The following is a 19,536-nucleotide window of genomic DNA, read 5'->3' as shown; positions in this document are numbered from 1 at the left end:
CTTATCAATATAATAATTTTGTTCAAATAGATAATCTGTTGTTATTCATCAAAGAAACAAATAAAACTTTATCACCTTATAAAGTGATATATTTCAAAGAAAAATTTTAAAATCAGAAGCTTGTGTAGGCCTGATCTAGCTAACTTATTAATTTTTTCTTTTTATATTTCTTGATCAATTGATTCAGTCAATTTTATTTGTTTCTTAGATTTATGGGTGGTTCATAAAACACTAATCTACCTAGTTATTCCTTCCACTTTGGCTTCCATCATTAAGTTTCAACACAAGCAATAATTCAAGTAAAGAGATAATGTTAGCATTTAAACCATTTTTTTATTAGCGATGGTTAGTAGTATGGATAAAGTTTCTAGTGGGAAAGCATTGACAGTAACTTAAATAAACTTGGATTCATTTTTTTACTTATTAAAATAATTTTAACCATATGCTAGCAGGGCTGCCCTGAATTAGCATCTTTCTTCATAAAATATGAGAATTATCTTTATTTTAAATTAATGGTTGGTATTTCACTAGAAATGCTTGTGATTCATTTATTAAGATGACGAAGACTGATGTTAATAACTCAGTCTTCATTCTTAGACTTCATTCAGAGACTAGGAGTCTGGGAGTGGAAGACATTTTCAACTCTTTGTAATGTCAGAGAATAAGGAAATATTTGGGGTCTTTAGAGAAAGAAACACTCATAAAACACTGAGGTATCAGTACCAGCCTTTTGGGAGAGCTACATTCTCAAGAATGAAATACAACTAAAAGGGAAAATAAAAGGTTGAAGTCATGAAGGAGAAATAATATTAGTGAAAGCCTAAGACAATGAGATGGGAATTCAGTAAATGGTATTACTATGAAGTTCCCTGATTGATGAGTATTTGCTGTTGAAATAGGAATAGAGTTGACCATAGTTGAAAGTAGATTGTTTAAAATTTGTAATAATAATAATAATAATAATAATAATAATGATTGGATTTAAACACCAAATCTAAAGCCAAGGACAAGAGAAATCGATACCCAACCTACAACAAGCTAGACACAGAGGGATCACTGTATAATAGCAACCTAGGGGTATGGTAGAGGGATTATGTGATGCCTACTGGGACACGGGGGTGGAGGGAGGACAATTTTGGTTGTGGGAAATTCCCTGTTTCAATGTTAATATGTACCTAAAATATTACTGTGAAAGATACGTAATCCACTTTAGGGTCAAAGGTAAAAATTATTATAATAAAATAATTATTAGTAGACCAAAGAGGAGTACAAAGGTAATGTAGTCAAACTATATATTTTATTATATCTTTTACTTAAACACCTTGACTTACAAATATGATTGTACTTGGGTTTCAGTCATGTAAAGAACACCCCCCCTTCACCAGTCTGAGTGCTATACATTCCTAGCACCAATGTCCCAAATCTCCCCTCCATCCCACCTCAACTTCACCTGTACTCGGACGGGCTTTCTACTTCCCTCATCATTCACATTGTTAGATAGTTCTCAGTGTAGTTATTTCTCTAACTGCACTCACCACTCACTCACTCATGCTGTGAGTTGGACCTTCCAGTCCTACTCTCTTTTGTCTCTGAGAATTATTGCAAAATGTCTTTTATTTTCCTTAAGCCCAGAGATGAGGGAGAGACTATTCTGTGTCTCTCTCCCCTGGACTCAAGCATAATTAGATTTCAGGTTCCAGCCATGTATAGGAAAAATTTCATGACTTCATTCTCTCCTGATTAATGCATAATATTCCATTGTGTATATGTACCACAGTTTCTTTAGCCATTCATCTGCTTTGAAGGGCATCTTGGTTGTTTCCAGAGTCTGGCTATTGTAAATAGCGCTGCAATGAATATAGGTATAAGGAAGGGGTTGGTGTGAGATGGTACCTCATAGTTGTTTTTGATTTGCATCTCCCTGATGATTAGTGATGTGGAGCATTTTTTTCATGTGCCTTTGTACAATTGTATTTCTTCTTTGACAAAGTGTCTGTTCATTTCTTCTTCCCATTTTTTTGATGGGATTATATGTTTTTTCTTGTAAAGTTTCTGACAGTGCCTTGTATACTTTTTGATATTAGCCCCTTATCTGATGGGTATTGGGTGAATAGTTTCTCCCACTCAGTGGGGTGGCTAATTGTATCCTGGGCACTATTTCTTTTTGAAGGCAGAAGCTTCTCAGCTTAATATATTCCTATCTGTTTATCTCCACTTCCACCTGACCAAACTATATTTGACCTCAGCACTTCACATGGATACCCCACACCACGTTCCCCTCTAGACATAAACTCTGAGAGCCCTGAGTGTGGCTACCGCAAAACAAAAGAAGCATACAAACAAAAAGAACTCCGGTTGTTTAAACAGAATATAAATTCAAACTTAGGCTGAGGAAGGTGGTGGACTACTGAGGAAATTTTAACTGATTAATGCTATAGTCTACATTTTAAGGGTGGAAAGTTGATGTAAAAATCTAATATATAAAGTAAGTGACTCTTAATAGAATTATGAACAGAATATATTTGCGATGATGGGATATAGGAAAGTGAATATAATAGAAGTTAGCAGTTAAATAGGTGTGGAATGAAAGAGAGAACTCCAGGTCTGCTGAAGTAAGCATGTAGAGTCACTGGCTTGTGACTTCCTTCCTCTTTCCTTCCTTCCTTCCTTCCTTCCTTCCTTCCTTCCTTCCTTCCTTCCTTCCTTCCTTCCTTTCCTTCCTTCCTTCCATTTACTTTTTTCCTTTCTTTTTTCCTTCCTTCCCTTTCTTCCTTCCTTATCTTTTTTCCATCCTTGCCTTCTTCCCTTCCTCCCATTTCCTCTCCCTCCCTCTCTCCCTTTCTCCTTCCTTCACTCTTTCCTTCCTTTCCTCTCCTTCCTTCCTAAAAAGGGTTTACTTTTTGTACTGTCCTTTTATAGAATCATTTTTGTTGAGTTGGAGAAAGAATCTATCTTCTATATGGTAAGATAGAAAAGTAATCAAAATCCTAGAAAGACAAGAATATGAAGTCACTATGTATGTGATTGGGTAGTTTAGTTTTTATTTTTGTGTATGTTTTTTAATATTATTTTTAACCATCAGGAATCAGGTGCATATTTCCCATTGTCAACTTCTAAACTGAAATGTCTCTTTGCGATAAAAATCAACATATATATACTCACAGTAATATCATTTTCTTTTCCTTGCTTTACAGTTGTTGATGTGGACAATGGCACATCTTCGGGACGGAGTCCCTTGGATCCCATGACCAGCCCAGGTTCTGGGCTAATTCTCCAAGCAAACTTTGTCCACAGTCAACGTCGGGGAGTCCTTCCTGTATAGGTCTGACAGCGATTATGACCTCTCTCCAAAGTCTATGTCCGAAACACATCCATTGCTAGTGATATGTAAGTATAATGGTGGGCAAAGAGACTTGAGATTGCTTATAGAAAGTCAAGAAAATATGTGGTTAATAAATTCTGCTTAATAATGATGTTATAAAATCAGTGATTTGCTTTGCTACTCTATTTTTCTTTAGTACAGAAGAAATGTATGTATAATTACATAACTGAAGATGAATGCTAGGTTAATGAGCACATTAGCATCCTTGATAAGAAATTGATTTAATGATTTGGATTGAATGATATATAATATACTATATATTGTTATATATAATATATAATATACTATTACATTATAGTATATTATATATTTTCTATGATGATACCATATTATTTTTCTATTGAATTAATTTCAATGAATAATTTTATTGAATTATATAATAATATAATAAATTATATTAATATCATATGTACTATGTGTTTCCATTGATCTCTCACTTCCTGTATGTACTTTCTTCCCATATACACACTATAACACACATATATTGTAAGATAAATAAAATATATACAGGAAGGGAGAGATCATAGAAACATTTATTTGTAAATATTTAAAATTATTTTGTGGTTAGAAACATTTTAGAAACATTTTCTAATATTTTATTAAAGTATTAAATTCAGTTTTAAATTTTTTGTGAAATTAAACTTTAGGGTATTGCTTAGAGTGTATAGTATTTAGAATACATCTTAATTGATATACTATACAAATTTAACACTGGTTTTCCAAATTATTTGGGAGATCTTTGTGACCTTTGAATAAATTAAACCAACTTAAAATATAAAATTCTATAGAAAGAACAGAAAATATTAAACTTAAAATATTTTGAAAAAATTTTACATTTGGAAAATAATTAGTCAAAATAAAACTGATCATTGAAGAGCCAGAATGGTTTCCTTTGGTGTGAGAAAATGTAACAGGAGAGAAAAATTTGAATAGAGTTATGATACCTGAGAGTAGCAACTTTTTATTTAATATTTGGCATCATTGTATTCTTGTTTTCATTGCATTTTGATTACTATGTGTTAAATGATTACATAGTAAGTGACTAGAGTATTAGGCCATGTTGAAATTCATAGAAAAAAAATAAGTTAAATGTGTGGCAAGGTGGAAATAGCTAATGGAAAAGAAAATCGGAATTTCACAGTTTTGACCCTTAATTTGCAAATAAATGGTGATATCAGCATGAGAAACTAAGACAATTGTAGAACATAATGGTACATAGAATTAGAATTAAGAGTGGAGTAGTGAAATGAAAGTCAGGATATTAGCAAATATAGGCATCTCTTCAGCAGGTTTCCATAATAAAAAGAAGAGCTATATAGCTACCTGAAAGAGAATTAGATTCAAGGGAAAGTTACTTGAATTTAGGACTTTTAAATGAGCAGAGAAATATTAATATGGAGGATTATTAACATTGATATCTTGTTAATATAAGATTAATAAAAAAATCTGTACTTGCTAGCAAAAAAACATCAAGTTTAGGGTTTAGCTTTAGAAAAGTAGAATAGACAAGTAATATTTAGGAAGATCCATGAGAAAAAATATTCCGAGTGAAGTGGTAGGCAACCTGAGACTAGGTAGGGAGATTTAAAAGTCTTTCGATCTGCAAATCAAAACCAAAATAAAACAAAACAAAAATGGAACAGAATAGCTAGGTGACTGGGAAAAATGCTGAAAAGCTCAATAGATAAGCAATGTTGAATGGATGAATGAACGAATGATTTAAAATCATTTCCTGCAGCTTAATAAAAGTGATAGAGGCAAAGTTAATAGACTCTTTTATGTATTCTATGTCTTCAAATTTCTACAATTGTACTGCATTGATTTTGAGATATAGTGCAAAGATTTTTTTATATATCCTACTCAAGATTGAGTATACGCAGGCATTTTATGGAAAACCTATTAAATTAAATAGTGTTTTTTTTCTAAAGCAAATTTACCAAAACTGACCTCATTTACCTCAAGAGTAACTATTTATCTGATCGGACTCACGTAAGAATGACAAATTTAATCAGACCATGATGCAACTTTGTATTGTTGAAAATATGTCTTGACTTGTTCAGCTTTGACATTCCCTGTGGATGTTTACATTGGAGCAAGAAAGATTTCCATTAGGCAGTGACTCTTGGAAAATCTTCTTTGTACCAAGGAGATTAAATTTCTTAAAGAAATCCAGAAACTAGATAAGCCATTATTACTTCAATATTTAACCAACTTTTATACCTATCTTGTACATAAAGGGATTAAATATGCCTTCTTTTTGCACTTAACATGGGTCTTGTTATAACTCCAATTTCTTATCCTGCCTAGTTCCTAGAAATCCTAGGAAGAGTATCTTCATCTGTACTTTACATGAGAATGACTTCATATATTTTAATCAGTTTTGATAACTTTTTGTTTATTCTAGTTAAGGTTCCTACCAAGGAATTTCACCAAAACTTCAAATACCTACAAACCCTAGGGCCTGGAGGATAGTACAGATGTTAATGCATTTGCCTTGTAGACAGTCCATCTTTGGTCTTGGGTTTGATTCTGCCACTGGATAGGATTTTCCCAAATACCTCTGAGTAATTCCTGAGCACAACTTTAAAAGTAAGCCCTAATCATCATCGGGGTGCACCCCTAAAAGAAAGGAAGAAAAAAATACAGTAGCAATAAGGCTTGAGCTAATTTGACGTGAAACTATTTTGGAAAGCTTTAAATTCTCTTTATTTTTAAATTTAGATTTTCTTTTGGTTAAAAAAGTGAAAAAGATAATAATCCCTTCCTAATACATAGGGTGTTTAATATCTTCTCTGAAGAGATGGCAGTTATATAAACTAAGGCACAGGGAGAAAATAAGAATAACAATGACTTTAGTAGAAATAATAATAGAAATAATACTCATGCTTAATATGTTACCCTTGGCTTTTTTAAGTACCTCTTTCCTTCTATTGCATTTGACAGTTTTCACAAAAGTATTAAAGAAGGGTCATTTTTACAAGTGATAAATTCTCAGGTTCAGGGAGCTTAAACTTTAAAACTGTATCTATGACTGACATTTTGATCATAAGCAAAACAATACTTCAATAATGTCATTGCAAATTACTATAACTATCCTAGCAGAAACAGAGAAACCATTTTACTTGACCCAATTAATTACTTAGCACTATGAAAATTTACTCTTTAGTTATATAACTATTTGTTGTTGTTTGTTGGGGGGGGGGACTTCCAAGTAATGCTCAGTAATACTTGACCATTACATGGTTTGTGGTTCAATATGAGGGCCCAAGGGTGAAAGGTACTGTTCAGGCTCTGTGGTGCAGGAGTCCACCAAGGCCATCCACAGCAATGCCCAAGAATCTCTTTGTTTAAATATAAAACCAAATACATATATATTTACATATCTATCGATCTATAGATGTTTATGTATTTGGTTTTGAATCACAAAAGCATATATATATTTGGTTTTCTGATCATACCTGGTGGTACTCAGGGCTTACTCCCGTGCTCTGTGCTCAGAAATCACACTTAGCAGGCTCAGGAGGATTATATAGTATGCTGGGGATCAAACTTGGTTCGGTATGTGCAAAGCAAATGCACCTTCCTGCTGTGCTTCTCTTACTCTGGCCCTCTTTGGTTATATTTTAAGAAAAAAAAAAAGCAAGATAGAAATCCAATATGATCAGAAAATTTGAAGGAAAATACATAGCACATTTCTGTATTTAAAATCTTAGTGTTAGTGTATATGAAGTATAAGAGAAATTTCTCAAAACTTCTGTTCAGAAAACAAATGAGTGAGTTACATGTCTACCTAGAAACAATTTTATTTATTTATTTATTTTTATTTTTTGATCAGAAGTAGTGAAATTAGAACCATACTAGGAGTACTCAGGAATTTCTCAGCGGTTAGTCAGTAATCACTCCTAAACCCAGAGGATCATGTGGAAATGCCAGGGATTGAACCCAATCTGCTACATGCAAGGCAAGTGCCCTCCCTGCTGTGCTATCTTTACAGCCTCAGCCCCAACCCAATACTAATTTTAAAGAAAAAAGTCAAAGAGGAAAAGTTATTTCAAATACTTATTAAAGTACCAAAAAGAAGGAAAGATACATTAAAGTAGATTTGAACTACCTTTAATAGTTAGAAGTATTCTATACAGATAGTACTGGAGTTAAGGTCTATAGAGGCAGGAGTCACCCCTGAACAGTGTTGGGTATTCCAAAACCCCTACACCTAAAAATTATTTTATAACAGTAGAAACTAGATAGCAAGATGTTTCCCAAATATTGTCACACATAAAATGATACAATAATAAAATAGAAGTAAAAAAATAAAATGTATGTATGTAAATGTTGCCCTTTTTGGGTTCTTTAAAATGTGCCTTTAATCATTTTTAACTTTATTTTTGTAATTGTACTTCAGCCATTATACAGTGTTGTATGTATTTACAAAATTACACATATAGTACATGGAGAGAATCTGTTATAAGACAAATAAATTTAGTTACAAAACTGTGAATATGGGCCAGAGAGATAGCATGGAAGTAGGGTATTTGCCTTGCATGCAGAAGGATGGTGGTTCAAAAACCGGCATCCTATATAGTCCCCCGAGCCTGCCAGGAGTGATTTCTGAGCGTAGAGCCAGGAGTAACCCCTGAGCGCTGCCTGGTGTAACTCAAAAATCAAAAAATAAATTAAATAAACGAAAAAGAATAACTTTAAAAAACTGTGAATATGTTGAAGATAAGCTTTCTATCAAATCATTGCTAGAGGACACCCAAGGACATTAATGGATGATCATGACCACTTTGGAGGTGGAGAGGTGCTATAACTTTGTATATCAATACTAGAAACTTCAACAATATGTTATTTGTATTTAACTATATTCCCTAAACTATAATTAAAATTATAAAATAAAAAATAAATTTTCAAAAACTGCAAAAATCAGTGGGGAACCAGAAATGTGGAGGCAGTATCCAAAATTATTCCAAAGGGAGAAGTTGTATAGACTGTACTAGGTGCTAAATTATTGGGACAGAAATAATTTTATTGGATCAATATTATAATTAAGAATTGAAGTATTGGGGCCGGGCGGTGGCGCTCGAGGTAAGGTGCCTGCCTTACCTGCGCTAGCCTAGGAGACGGACCGCGGTTCGATCCCCGGCGTCCCATATGGTCCCCCAAGCCAGGAGCAACTTCTGAGCGCATAGCCAGGAGTAACCCTGAGCGTCACCGGGTGTGGCCCAAAAACAAAAAAAAAAAAAAAAAAAAAAAAAAAAAAAAAAGAATTGAAGTATTCTGCTTTATTTTTTGTCTAGTGGGTGCTATAAAAATTAAGATTTCAGGGGCCGGAGAGATAGCATGGAGGTAAGGCATTTGCCTTTCATGCAGGAGGTCATCGGTTCGAATCCCGGCGCCCCATATGGTCCCCTGTGCCTGCCAGGAGCAATTTTCTGAGCTGGAGCCAGGAATAGCCCCTGAGCACTGCCAGGTGTGACCCAAAAACCAAAAAAAAAAAAAAAATTAAGATTTCAGTCCCTTGGTTAGTGTTTATATTGATGTCTTAAGTATTGGAGCTAAATCAAATCTCTGTTTGAAAGGAAATTTTGTTAAGAGAAAGAACTCTAGATTCAAAGCTCTGAATTTCTTGAACTCTAAACATAATTTATCCAGTTCTTAAAAGTTATTAAGGGCCCATGTAGACCCAGTTTATTTTATTAGTCAACGTGATTGTTTTGATAATAAGCCAAATAAGTCAGATTATTTTTCTTCCATTTCCCATTTTAACCCCTGCCATACTACTAATACTATCTAATATTATACATACAATTAACACTAGCCATTACATCCCAAGAAGTGGGATGTACTGACCGGATTTTCTAAGGTCATCAGTAACTAGAATATGTTTTATGCTATAATTTTTTTCTTTTTGATTACTTTGTTTTACCTCATATTCAGCATTTTTCTATAAAATTCAAAAGAGAAATAAAGAAGGATAGATCCAGAGGCCAAATGGTTTCAGGTGCATTGGTGGAGAAAACACAAAAGACAGAACTAAATATCCAAGCCAAAGTCAACAGCAATAAAATCAAGAGATCTAAACTTAAAATGAGCCTTTATACTGGCAGGCCAGGGGGCAAAGGGTAGTGGTATAGAATGCACTCTTGGTAGGTAATATTGGTGGAGGGAGGTCAAAAATGATGGTGGGAATGGCCAAGATTGACTGTATATCTATAACCCAACTATGAAAGACTTTGTAAATCACAATTGTTTAAATTTAAAAAAATACTACTTTTTTTGTCCAACATTGAAGTCATTATTTTCAACTCAAAAACGTGAAAATTCTGTGAATGTTTCATTAGTTAGACAATCTTCTCTAATCTTTAAATATATACTTTTCATTTCTAATCTTATATTATAACATAAAAATGAAGTTTTGATGTTTTGACATGTAAATAGCCAGCTTTGTCAATGCTATAAAGGAAATACAGCTTCATACTTTGCTAAAGCAAGATGATGTTAACACATTTATATAGTATTTCATTATGCACCACACTTTCAGACTAATAATCAAGCTAGATATGTTAATAGCCCTTGATTATCATGGCCAAAGTAACTCATATATCTTGAGATCTCAGAGAATATAGAGTGATAAATCTTAGTAATAAAAGTTTCTTAAGTCTGACGGGCAAAGAAATTGACATTGATTAAACACATGAGTGATTCATTACTCATGTGATGAAATTTATAAAAATATTACAATATCGTTGCATCATTGGGGAAATGTACTCTACTATTTAGCATATTTTTTAAATAAAATTTTTTCAAATAAAAATTTCCACACTCAGTATGTTCCTTGGTGTTAATGCTCTAGTTTTAATTGATGATGGGGATGGTGATGGAGTGCAACAAGAGAGATAATACAGCAGGTAAGACACTTGTCTTGCATGCAGCTGACCTGTGTTTGATTCTCTGCACCATATTTGATCCCTTTGAAGTTTACCGGGAGTGGTCTCTTAGCACAGAGTCAGGGGTAAGTCCCCCACAAACCACTTCCCCACACACCAGAAACAAAACTAAGAAAAAATAGTAACCTGAGTCTTTTTGAATCCCCATACCTGCAAAAAAGGGTGGTCTGAAGAGGAACTATTAAAACTTGTACATTTTAATCATGATATTTTGCTTTGGCCTCGAACTTAATACTTTACAAAGGGTAACATTTACTTATTTTTATTTTTTACATTTTATTTGATTAACTTACTTATTTTTAATATGGAAAGAAATAGTAGCTTAATATAACAGGAATTCCCTCACAAGTCCATGCAATAGCAGATTTCTGTATGAGAGCAACCTTGAACTGACTTTGGTCAAAAAAAAATTTTGATACAGTGTACACCAAAAAACCCACAATATTTAAGGCTAGTTTATGAGCAACCTCTGGAAATTTTGAAAGCCAACTTTTAAAGCAAAAAACTAGCAATAACCTGCATCATGCTGTCAGTGTTTTGTGGCCTTAAATGGTGTTAGCCAATTTGAAACACATGAGGTTCTTCCTGTATCTTGATGTCTAATAAGCATATGGGATTGCAAAAGTGGTTTTCATTCAGCCAGTTGTTGACACTGTGCCTGGACTTGATCTCCAATTCCTCGTATGGTCCCATAAGCCTCACAGAGCTTTCTAATTGCTAATCTTCATAAAGTATCTTTTACCAATTTTGATATAATGGTATGCACTAGTTGGAATGAATAAGTGATTAGGAAAGAGCCTACACCATATATCTCTGAAAAACAGGGCGAAAGTTTCATTTGAACCATGCATCCTTTTTCATCCTTTTTATTCAATTTTTAGATAGAAAGGATATCAGCCAATATTGATATTCCTATATATATCCTTGTTTTCCTTCACACATCAATCAACTTATTTATTTTGCTTGCCACTCTCTGGTTCTTGGTGATTCATTCTCAATGTCTTCTGTACTGTTTTCTGAGCCATAAAAGGAAAAATAATTACACTGTTGAGACATTAATGTGATGTGTTCTTTAGAGAAATTATATGAAGGGAGTTTTAGTAAATCATCCTCACTAAATTCCTGCAGTGTGAGACATTTAACGATGGATTATTACAAATACGGATATAGAAAGTCTTCAACTAGACCCTGAATTTTCTTCAAGAAAAATTTTCAGGAATATATGACACTGGGCTTTACTAAGTTCCTGGCCCTTTGTGGTGGGGTTCAGGTTGGATTCGCTGAAGGAATATATTTTCAGCGATTCCATCTGTCTACTAAATGTCTCTCAGGCTTTATGTCAGCTTGCCTTAATTGTCTTGGGATTTTTAAGATTTTTCTCATCTTTGAAAAGAAAAAGTTGCTGTCACTGCCTATTGCAATTATGTCTAAACATATCCAAGCCTGTCACAGGGAGCAGACAGGATAAAAGCAAAGAGAGACAGAACAGCAGTGAACACCTCTGTGAACACAGAGAAGCTGCTTTGTGGCAGGAAATCGTTGCAGCTATTCACTGGGTCACATTATCTCTAGTAAATGTTATGAATGATCCCAAGACTTAGACCTTGCTGCTCATTGTTTCAGTCCAGAGAACAAGACTGTCTGCTGCAAGTCCCATGCTCTCCCATGCTCACTCAGCAATCATTTCCTTTGGGTAGGAGGAGATTTAAACAATTTGTTCTATCCTCTTGGGCCTCTTTGATTTACCCGGTTATTTGTCTGTTGGATAATTTTTCCCAGGGAAAAGTTTTTTCAAGTAAGGGCTCTTATTTATAAGTCAGCTAAATAATACCAATGTTGATAGCCCCCAACAAAGGCATAGAAATAAATATTTATATTTTTCAATTATGAATTCATGTTTACAGATATCAAAAGGAAAACAGACCAGAAAAAATAATCTTTTACATTAGTTATGAAGTTACTTTCATTTCTTGAGAGCATTTTTAAAATTTATTTTTGTTGGGGAAGAAGGCTCCCTAGGCAGTGCTAAGGAGGCTCAGAAGGGGCTTTGTTGGCAAACCAAGCTGGGGACCCCCAGGGCACACCTCGGGTGATGTTTGAGAACTTCAGGGGCTCAGGACAGCTTGTGGTAGTGAAGATCAAACCAGATTGATAATCAAGCAAGACAGACCCTTTAGCCACTGCACTATTTCTTGGTCTCATAATATGTATTCTGTATAATCAATGTATTGAATGTCCATTTATGCATTCCTTCTTTCTATATAGGGATTAGGCAAATTTTCTAATGCTTTTTTTTGCTTTGCTTTACATTTCTATAAAGTCATGCCTCTACTATTTATCCTGAAATAGAAAGGAACCTGATGTTTCCCAGATGGAGAATTTGTTTATGATCCAGCACTTTGAAAATGGTAATTGCATTTCAAAGGTTCATGATCAAACATAGGCATCACCATTCAAATTCAGGAAATCCACAGGTCCAGAATAATATTTATTCATTTTACTCAGCTTCTATAAAGTCTTTGGGGAGTAAAGTACATACTTTTGAGTTTTTTAACCACTGTTTGATATATGATATGTAACTTATAGAAAGGAATATGTTCTTATAAATTGACTGACATTGGTATAGTCTTTATAGGTAATATACAATTTTTCTGTGATGTCTAATATTTAGTTTTGTTTATTTTGGTTTGGTTTTTTGGGGATCACATCTGACACTGAGGTCAGTGATCCATCTGTGATGCCAAGAGTGGAACCTGAGTCAAACTGTATGCAGGGGCCATTGCTTTACCTACTGTACTATCTCTCTAGCTCCAAAGTTTAACATTTAATCCTATAAACAGTCATAAATGAAACTAGGAACATTATCCTTGGTTCAGTTTTATAAACACATTTTTATAAATTACATTTTTATAAATTATAAAGTCATATTTTATTAATTTTTATAAAATTTTATATCAATCACATTTTCATAAATGTGTGTTTAAAATGTGTTTATAAATGTGTTTATAAAATGTGTTTTATCAATGTGTTTTAAAAATCACGTTTTTTTCCATAAATACAACATACATGCATACACACACAAACATATATCATGAATTAGGTCCCATGAACAAGGTGGTTTTAATCATCAGCTGCTATTAAACTCTTCCCTCAGTTTAGCTACTTTATATCTATATATAAGGTATCAACTATAGATGAGAATGTAATGATTTAATAAAGTAATTAGATTAAAATATTTTTTTTTTTCATTAAGAGATGAAGAATCAAGATTTTCCTATAGGCAAACCATTTGATTTAGGATCTTTGACAAATAATCAGGAGTTCCTATTATGTTAATGTATCAATAACTTTTACCTTTAAGCTCAGAATAGGGGCTTCTCCCTATCCCAAACTTACGTTAAGTATTGTCTTTCCTTATAAAATATATATCAAGTCTTATAAAAATTGTCAAGACATAAACTTGTTAACATAATTGCCATTTATCCCATATGACTTTCATCTTGATATAGACTGATTAAAATGGAAAAACTAAATTCCAGTTTTTCAATTTTACTAGCCACATTTCAAGTGCTAAATGGTTGTATGTAGATAGCAGATACTATGTGGGACAGCAAAAAGAGACTATTTCATTGCAGAAATTTTTGTTGCATGTGCTGATTTAGGATCTAGAGTGAATTCAGAATAATCCGAATCCATTTCAATATATACAGAAAGCATCATGTAGTGGTAGAAATGAAACAATATTTTAGATGCAGCTGCATACAAGTTTCCATGCCTTGGGATTTTGACTCTATGACACCTAAAACCACCTGTGGCCTGACCTATAGGCTAATTAATTAAATTAGTTTCTAACCACTAATTTTGATGAAAGATTTAAACTAGAATGTTCCCATCATTTTATTTCAATTCTAAAAGGCATCTTTTACTTTAAATAAAAGGGATGAAGTACAATCTCAGAAAAAAAGGAAAGTTTTCCAATTGAATGTTCTTAATTAAAAAAAAACTTACTCCATGGATCACATCCTATTTTGATGAGAACTAATTGATGTTCTGTTAGTCCAGGACCAAATTTTCAACCTAACATTTAGAAATCATGAACTCTGCTTTTTGCCAATGCTGTGACCTTCAGTAAGTTTCTTAAATCCTCGAAGTCTAATTCCTTGCCTTAGAATGAGAATATGAGCATCATTGTGATGCAGTCATCAGAATCCAATACTGTGAGGTCTGTACATAGTAGGCATGCATGAAGCCTGCTTCCTTCATCCTCTATTTGATCATGTCCTCACTTTCAAGCTAGCATATCTTGCTACTGCATAAAGAACTTTAAATAGGATGCTCTAGCTGCCCATAAATCTTTCCCCTAGGAACCTGTTTGGAAGAATACCCAAGAAGGCCTGGTCACAGATATGAAGAACAGGATGGTCATATAGCATAATTGTGAAAGAGCCAGTTCCTAGAACACAGAGGGGACTCATGGAAGGCGGTTCTCTACTCAGCCCTGATCTCTGCCTCTTTCTCCTTTATGGGACTCAGGAGTGAAAGCCACTGATAATAATGTGTGATGTCAATACTCCTGGGAGTATCCCTCTATTAGTCTAGCTTTTATTAAAATAACAATTATGCACAGTAAGTGTGTTTACTTGTGGTATTGAATGTCTCTTTTTTTAAATATTAGAACTAGAAAATCTTTTGATAGTTATTTGGAAGCAGATTGCCTTTGTGCCATCATATAATTAACAAATTTCAGGGTGCTTATTGGTTTATTGGCAAGCAAACAGACAAAAATTATTGGATGAGAAACTCTGCTATATTTGTTAATTTAACGTGTGTTTTCTTATAGTTCATGTGATATGAAAATACCTGGGACAATAGTTAAGGGATTTTGGTTTTAAATTTAAGGACTAGGATCTGAAGAGATAGTACGGGGGCTTGGCTTGCATTTGGCCAAACTAGGTTTAATCTCACTACCAAATGTAGTAGGTAATCCCTGAGCATTGCCAGCCTGAGTTCAGAGCCAAGAGTAAAACCTGAATAGAGCTTAGTTTCTATCGCCTCTCAAAAAAAACAAAAACAAAAAAGACTTTGAAGGCCAGAACCATAGCACAATGCATGTTTGCCTTGCATGCTGTCTACCGGGGACTGACCAGAGTTTGATCCCCGACATCCTATCTGGCCTCCTAAGCCTGCCAGGAGCAATTTCTGAGTGCAGAGCCAGGAGTAACCCCTGATCAATGGATTACCCCCACTTTTATTCCCCTATTTAAAAAAAAAAACTACAGTATTTTTGTGGAAGTAAAAAGAACTCACAAACTCTCTTTAGGACTAGTATATATATGTATATGTATATATATATCTATATATATATACACACACACATTTAAATAGAAAATGTGTCATTTTTTGTCATATTTTTATTTTAATTTTGGGGTCACACTGGGTAGTACTCGGGGTCTATTTCTAGCCCTGTGCTCTGGAGTGACCTCTGATGATCCTTATGCACTTGATTTAATTCTCCTACTGTCTTTAGACCCATAAATTCCATTAAGAGACATACAGATATAATATTGATATACTCTGGATATGGACATATTCTGGTTACAATATTTAACTGTTAATAAGAGCAGTCACATAAATGGAAAGCAAATATTTATTTTAGAGTAAAAAAGGAAAAAAGTGAGTAGTAGGTAGTCAGAACTTACTTTAGTTAAGTCATTAGTGATGTTTTGTTATTTTGATTTATTTTGCATTTAAATGCAAATCTTTTTATTTGTTTTGTTTTGGGTTTGGTTTGTTTTGGGGGCGTACCCAGTAGTGCCTAGGACTTACTTCTGGCCCAGTGCTCAGGGATTACTCACATTGGGCTGGGGAAAAGGAGGATTGCTGGGGAATGAACTCAGATGGCCTTCTTTAAGGCAACTATCAATCAGGCCCCAATTCTTTTTTCTTGTTTTTTTTTGCATTCATATTACCTCCATGAAGTGAAAAATGTGTTAGAGATTGGGCTTTGTTTTGAAAGTGCTTTTGGCACTGATAAATATGTTATAGATGCAAAATTACATAGTGTTTAACTTCAGAGTCCCCATATCTTAATTTGAGCCTTTGCACCACAACTTCATGAACATGTGATTTTTTTGTGCTTACTGTGTCTCCCTTTTCTCATCTATAAATAGAATTTAACTAGAGCTAGATTAAATTCTTTACATAGTTCCTGACATGTGGTAGTCATTCAATAGATGGTATTATCATCTTATGCTAAATGTTTTCAAATATTTTAATTATTATCCATTATTTGCTTAGATAAAAATTAGTGCTGTGATTATTAAAAATAAGAATACCAAAGACCTTTTGTAAAAAATTGAACAAATTGGGGCCGGCAAGGTGGCACTAGAGGTGTCTGCCTTGCAAGCACTAGCCAAGGAAGGACCGTGGTATGATCCCCTGGTCCCATATGGTCCCCCCAAGCCAGGGGCAATTCTGAGCGCTTAGCCAGGAGTAACCCCTGAGCATCAAATGGATGTGGCTCAAAAAAACAAACAAAAAAATTAATAATAAAAAAATTGAACAAATTGTAATATATTATATTTAGTTTCCATTTAGTACTAAACCAAGAAGATATTGAGTTACTTTGCTGGGCTTTAGTAAAAGAGACTTCAGGATAAGTTACACATGTTTGTTATGTTAGAAAATTATAATTTGTGGAAAATCTGGGGTTTAAAGTACATAGGAAAGGCAGTTTCCTCACAAAGTTGAGTATATGGATGAATCTAAATCAGCTGTTTTTGTAGACAATGGCATTTTTTCTTACAATAGAGAAAAGGACTATGGTTTTTTTTATTTGTATAAATATAAATATTGAAGTGCTTTCTAAATCGCAGTAAATATTTTTGCTTGCTCAATAATAATGATTTAAAATGTTACTGAGATTTTTCAGAATTATATAGTGATTATACATAATCATATATCAAATACATGTAAATACTATTTAGAGTTTAACATTGAAATTTTTGGGGGGGTCAGAGGTAGACCCAGTGATGCTCAGAGGTTCCTCCTGGCTATGTGCTCAGAAATCGGTCCTGGCTTAGGGGACCATATAGGACGCCGGGGATTGAACCGAGGTCCATCCTGGGTCAGCTGCGTGCAAAGGCAAATGCCTTACTGCTGAGCTATCACAACATTAAAAAATTTTAATGGGAGATACTGCTTTATACTATATTGAACTGCTTTAATTGTTCTTATATCCACTTACATTAATTTCTTTTAACAGTAGAATGTTCCTAGACATTTTATTTAATAGTAAGAAAGATTTAGCTATTGGGACCTTTGGCAATAGGAGCTTTTGTTTTTAAAGGATTACTTTTATTCTTAATGACCACAGTTTCAAGGAAGAAAGTCACATTCATGTGTAGCTGAGATTAGTTTTATTATTAAGATTCTTTATTTTTGGGATTTCATAAATGGAAATATTCTTCTTCATCATCATCATCTTCTTCTTCTTCTTCTTCTTCTTCTTCTTCTTCTTCTTCTTCTTCTTCTTCTTCCTCTTCTTTCTTTCAATGGAACTAATTCCAAATTAAAAGGCCACTAGGAGCAATATCCTTGGGTAAATAGAAGACAATAAAGCTTAGCTTTTTGTGATTTTTGTTTGGATTTTAACTACTTGGATTTTAATTCTTAAAAAATTAAAATTGTAACAGATACATAGTAAGGCCCTGTATACAGCTAAATCAACTCTTGACCATCACCACATACCCTAGGCACCAGTAGAAGTGATCCCTGAGTAAGACTAAGCACTGAGTCACAGCCAAAAGAATCAGAAGTGCTTCCTCAATATTCTCAACATTCAATATACTTTAAATGTGACATTATTATTTTCCAGAGGAAACCTTTAAGACAGTTATCTTGGGGCCAGTGAGGTGGCGCTAGAGGTAAGGTGTCTGCCTTGCAAGCACTACTAGCCAAGGAAGGACTATGGTTTGATCCCCCGGCGTCCCATATGGTCCCCCCAAGCCAGGGCAATTTCTGAGCGCTTAGCCAGGAGTAACCCCTGAGCATCAAATGAGTGTGCCCCCCCCCAAAAAAAAAAGACAATCATCTTTTTTTACATAATTGAGAAAACATAATTTGGTTTCATAAAAATGTAGCCATATATTTAAAAATACTTTTTTTGTTGTTTATTTGTTTTTGGTTTGGGGGCCACACCCGGTGATGCTCAGGGGTTACACCTGGCTATGCACTCAGAAATCACACCTGGTTTGGGGGACCATATGGGACAATGAGAATAGAACGCAGGTCCGTCCTGGGTCAGCCACGTGCAAGCCAAATGCTCTACCACTGTGCTATTGCTCCAGCCCCTCAAAATATTTTTATTGCATGAATCATACTTTTGTGATTTTAATTAGAAGGCCTACTAATATAAAATATTACATGTTCCTGTATATTTAGTACTCTCAATACATTAATAATTTCTCACATAGTTGATTTCTTTGTTTTTTTTTTCCCTGGGCTACACTTGGTGGTACTCAGGGCTCACTCCTGTGTCTGCACTTGAATTACTGTTGCAAGATAAGCCCCTTATCCACTATATAATCTCTCATATAGTATTTTATAAATATTCAAAAATATGGTATTTTATATTTTAAATATAAAATATATATGTGATATAGTTTAAATATATTATAGGATTTATATTTATCTATATCATACCATATATTTTTGGTATAGTATTTTATTTATAACATTTAGTATTCTATTTCTATATCATATAGTATATATGTATAGTACATGGTATATAGTTATTATAGTTATTATTTATATCATATGCTATTTTAATATTTAGTTTTTTCAGATGTATGATTAAACAAAATAAGCATTTATTGATAAACTGCCCATCTCCACAACTAATTTCCAAAAATCATTATGCTACCGAATCTTTACAGCAGACAAATCTGGGGCTTTTTTAGAATGCAGGAGAGCAGATTCTCTTTTCTGTACAGAAGACCTAAGCTACATCCTTCAACATAGAAATGGCCCATCTTCACAACTGAACCTCATCAAACTTCCAAGCCACCAAATTGTTCCAGATCTATGGCTTCTGCACTGAGGCCATATACATGACTGCATAACTCCTCCAAATTTCATAGTACTGTCAGCCCAGTAGGATCACAGCAAATCTGATGGAACATTGCATTGAAGACCACCAAGCTCCAT

The 19,536-nt window shown here is 34.0% G+C and overlaps 1 protein-coding gene across 1 annotated transcript in view; it reads left to right on the top strand.

Annotated features, from left to right (window-relative positions):
• The first annotated feature begins 3,203 nt into the window (after nt 1-3,203).
• PDE4D (phosphodiesterase 4D) overlaps nt 3,204-19,536 on the top strand; it is a 219,147-nt gene continuing 202,814 nt past the window's right edge. The window contains exon 1 of the mRNA XM_049768776.1: nt 3,204-3,387. The gene's annotated coding sequence lies outside the window, so the exon portion shown is untranslated. The remainder of the gene's footprint in view (nt 3,388-19,536) is intronic.

The sequence above is a fragment of the Suncus etruscus genome, chromosome 2 (assembly GCF_024139225.1).
Source record: "Suncus etruscus isolate mSunEtr1 chromosome 2, mSunEtr1.pri.cur, whole genome shotgun sequence".
NCBI lineage: Eukaryota > Metazoa > Chordata > Mammalia > Eulipotyphla > Soricidae > Suncus > Suncus etruscus.
Note: the sequence above shows the minus strand (reverse complement) of the source record. Positions and strands in the feature narration are given on the sequence as shown.